General features: G+C 41.1%; 1 long non-coding RNA gene across 1 annotated transcript; it reads right to left on the bottom strand.

The window, feature by feature from the left end:
* Window positions 1-263: 263 nt before the first annotated feature.
* On the bottom strand, window positions 264-2,765 carry LOC109705058. Its single transcript, XR_002214595.1, has 3 exons — window positions 2,557-2,765; window positions 1,257-1,409; window positions 264-500 (listed from the first exon to the last, which is right to left on the bottom strand). It is a non-coding gene; the product is annotated as an uncharacterized LOC109705058 (long non-coding RNA).
* Between the last annotated feature and the right edge of the window lie 1,230 nt (window positions 2,766-3,995).

The raw sequence follows: 3,995 nt of genomic DNA, 5'->3' as shown, positions 1-3,995 counted from the left end.
GTCGGAGGCGCACTTGCCGGCGGGGGAACTGCTGCCATCGGAACCGCCGCTATGCCCTCACCCTCGGCCGCTACTGGTGTCACGTCCCGCTATCGCCAATTTGGTTGATCCGGGCCCGTACACAGACGCCGAACGGACAGCACCTCCCCTGTCCGCCCAAGGCTCAACAATTATAGCTACATGTATAAAGAAAAAAATAATCCCAGGAGAATATTTCAATATACATGGCTTGCACGAGGGCAAGCAACAAGCACAAGTGAAAGTAACTAACTATACATAAAATTCACTATAATTTAAAACTTTTAAAACTGAACTATACATAACTGAATAACTGAAACATTTAGTTATTTACATGCTCTTTTATACATTCATTTACAAGTCTCTGTTCATCATTATGTACAATATGAACCAAACGGGTATATACCACTAAACACTGGTGTCTGCTAGCTAAGCTGCTGGGCTCTTGCCGCGATCCTCGGCCACACCGCTCGCACTGGAACCTGTATGGTTAGTGGTATGAGAACTACTAAAAGTTCCCAGTGGGTTCGGCCGCCGACCTCACCGACTCACCCACTAGGTCTATTCAGGCATATGTAGACAAGAAAAGTAAACAGATAGTAACCAACTATAACATGTAACTACTACAATGCCTGTACAAAGCTGAAAGAAGTAATATATGAAAACCGGTGAATATGCATGCATGCTTTTACTGAAATTACCCAATCCATTGGTTAACCCTTTGGTTAACAATAACTCACTGACACTATCCCAAACATCGGGGAGACGCAAGCTACAACCCGACGGGACTGTCAACTGGGGGAGACGCACCTCCTGGTCCAGTTAAGATGACTACTCCGGAGCTCATCGTTCAAGGAGGAGCGACCTACCTTGAACAAAACTAATGTGAGTATGATCTGATCCTCCTTTAGAGGATTCAACAATAGACAATATTATACTTTACTCTAACTAGCTCTTTATGCTAGTTTTACAGTTTCATTTCTCGATGCTAACCAAATCTCTAGTCATGACGTCACCAAGTTCACTATTGTTATAGTCCACAGTAAAATTCACACATTTATAGGGTTCTATATTCATATTCTATGGCCCATATGTTCTTTACATTGACAGAACTTCGATTGCATAATAACACTTTTCCCTACAATGCATGATATGATACAATTCACATATATAGATATGCTCAATAAGATAGCATAGACATAAAGAGAGATTCGATGACTTCGGATAGCACCACCCACCTGTAGGGATGCCGAAGACTAGAACCAACTTCTCGAACCGTATAAACATTAGCCCACGCGACTTGATGCAAGTAAAGCTAGAACGAAGCGTTTCTCAATTACCACGTCGTAGGTCCGTCGGAATATCAATTCGAACTTCCGAGCACGTCAAACCTTCATTCATAGAGGAACAAAAGGGATTAAACTTAAGTCATATTTGTACTTTTACCAACTTTGCACTTCAACTCCAATTTGTATATATGTATATACTATCAATATATACATATACATAGTCTTACTATTAAATTCTATATCCATCTTACACTTTAGTAACCAAGAATTATGGACAATTAACATCAACTTTAAGCAGGGTTTAGTATAATCCTAGCTCAGATTTTATCTCCCAACAACTATTACAAGTATACATATATATATTCACACATGTATATCACATAGAACTGGTTCCATAGAGTTCCAAACACTTAGAAACTTCAACACTTAAGAAGTCCCTTATTTTCACTTTTCTTCACAGCAGGGGACATCTTTCCAACCAGAATTTAAGATTAATTCATCTCAGATTTTGCTCTAACCATTCATCAACATGTACATATATATACATATATGCAGTTTTATATAGTTTCAAGTACTAATTTCAGCTTCCACCACCCATTCTACACAAGTTTTAATCCTTTAGAATCCTTTCTTAGGCAGCCACACTTAACTCCAGTTGAAAAATAAGTTATTTACCTCAAGTTGTTGCTCAACTAGCTTGCTTTCAGCTCCAACAACCAATAATCTCCAATGCTGAAAATCTGCTCCACCAATTTCCTCACAGCCCACTACAATTTCAGCATGAGCCATTTCCTTGCTCACTACTCTTTTGTGGCAGCTAATATCACTTAATTCAAGAACAGACATCAACTTACCTTAAATCTGATGTTCTATCAAATTGTTCTTAGCTTTCTAAAGCTTTCTTTTCAGCTTGGTGCATCAAAATCTGCTCCGAAATTCTTCTCTAAAAAGCTTTTCCTCACAGCCACTACAAGCTGAGAATTAGCAATTCTATTGCTTACAACTCTCTCTAAAGCAGTTCTAGAGGTTAGCTACCAATAATTCACAGCCTAAACACCTCTCTACGTTAAATACCATAACCCCCAAAACAGGGAATAAGATTAATCTATCCTTGATTTCATTTCTAACCTATAAGCCACAAACATCATGTTCACAAAGCAGTTTTCATGCTTCTACAAGCTTTCACAGCTATAAAACTCCAAATTAGCCTCTTTCCAATGTAAATAACTGAACCCTTGATCAAGCTTACCTTAATTAGATGTTCTACCAGGTTGCCCTCAGCCCCAATAGCCAAAAATTCTGCTCAGCAGCTCCTCTCAGCATCAAGCTTAAAATCTGCCCACTTCTACTTCAATCGAGCTCCACCCAATATAGAGAGAGAAAGAGGAGGGAAAGAGGTGAGAAGGAGGCTGTGGGAGGAGATGTCTGGTACGTGGGCAGCTGTAGGGGGTGGCAGGGGATAAGATAAGCTCAAAAAACTGCACTTTAACCCCTCTAAATTGCTGAAACTGCAGGTTTCACAAAACAGTCCCTGCAGTTTACAAAACAGTCCCTGCAGGTTCGCAATTCAGTCCCTACACTATACCTCAGCCCAGCAGCAACAAATTGAGGCCTTTGTGCGCGTCTAGTTCACTTCGAACACTTCTAATTACTTCCAAATTATGCCAAATAACCTCTACGAGTGGCCAATTTAATTTGGAAGCACTTAATTTTTATTTTAGCATTATTGTGATCAATTTGATCACAATTACCACATAGTCAAAATTTTCAACATATTACATCTAGTTCACTCTGAGTCCACCCAAACACTTCCAAATCATACTAAACACTATGCCGAAGCTACTCATTAAGCTCGGAAGCAAACTAATTTTATTTTGGCCTTACTTCGATCAATTTGATCAAAATTAGCAATGTAATAAAAAATCCGACATTTTACATCCAAGCATCTCCGAAATCTGCCCTTAACTATCCTTGCACTTCCAAAATAATTCGGAGGTACTACAATTAATATTCATACCTCTCTTTGATCGTGTAGGTCAAAGTTAGCATCATAATCCGAAAATCTCCTTTCAAGTTCATTTCGCGTTCGATTTGTGCCCGAATACTCAATTACCTCCAGAAATTATTCCTACACGTCCAAAATCACTCGGGAATGATACACATCAAATTCAAACTTCACTTTGATCTTCCAGATGAAAGTTAGCATCGCAACTCAAATTTTCCATATATTACAACCGGCGCGCGTACCGAAGGTGCGGGCGGATCGTGATCTCCAGCCGCTGCTGCCGCTTGCCGCTCCACAAATCCCTGGAGCTGCTCGAATCGAGCCTCCTGGCGCTGCATCGCGCCCAACATTGCAGCGACCTGCTCCCGCAGCTCCTGCGCTTCCTCCGATCTTGGCTGCTCGGGCTCCGCAGAAGGCGGTACCGGAGCAGACCTACGCACGTAACGCCTTGGGGACATTTGCTCCTGAAAAGCAACGACTTGATTAGTTATCTTAATCCGATAACTTTTTCAATGCTCACGAAATTAAACGACTCGACAGTGAAATCAGGCGGAAGCTCACAAGTGTTCCAGTTCTGGACTCTTAGCGTCGCGTCATCGGCCGCCGACACAACCACTACGAGCCGAAAAACTAGTATCACTTGGATCCGTCTCTATTCACAGCTAGAGACATGACATCAACTT

Source organism: Ananas comosus, unplaced genomic scaffold (genome assembly GCF_001540865.1).
Source record: "Ananas comosus cultivar F153 unplaced genomic scaffold, ASM154086v1, whole genome shotgun sequence".
NCBI classification, from domain to species: Eukaryota; Viridiplantae; Streptophyta; class Magnoliopsida; order Poales; family Bromeliaceae; genus Ananas; species Ananas comosus.
The sequence above is the reverse complement of the archived record's forward strand: the minus strand, read 5'-3'. Positions and strand labels throughout refer to the sequence as shown.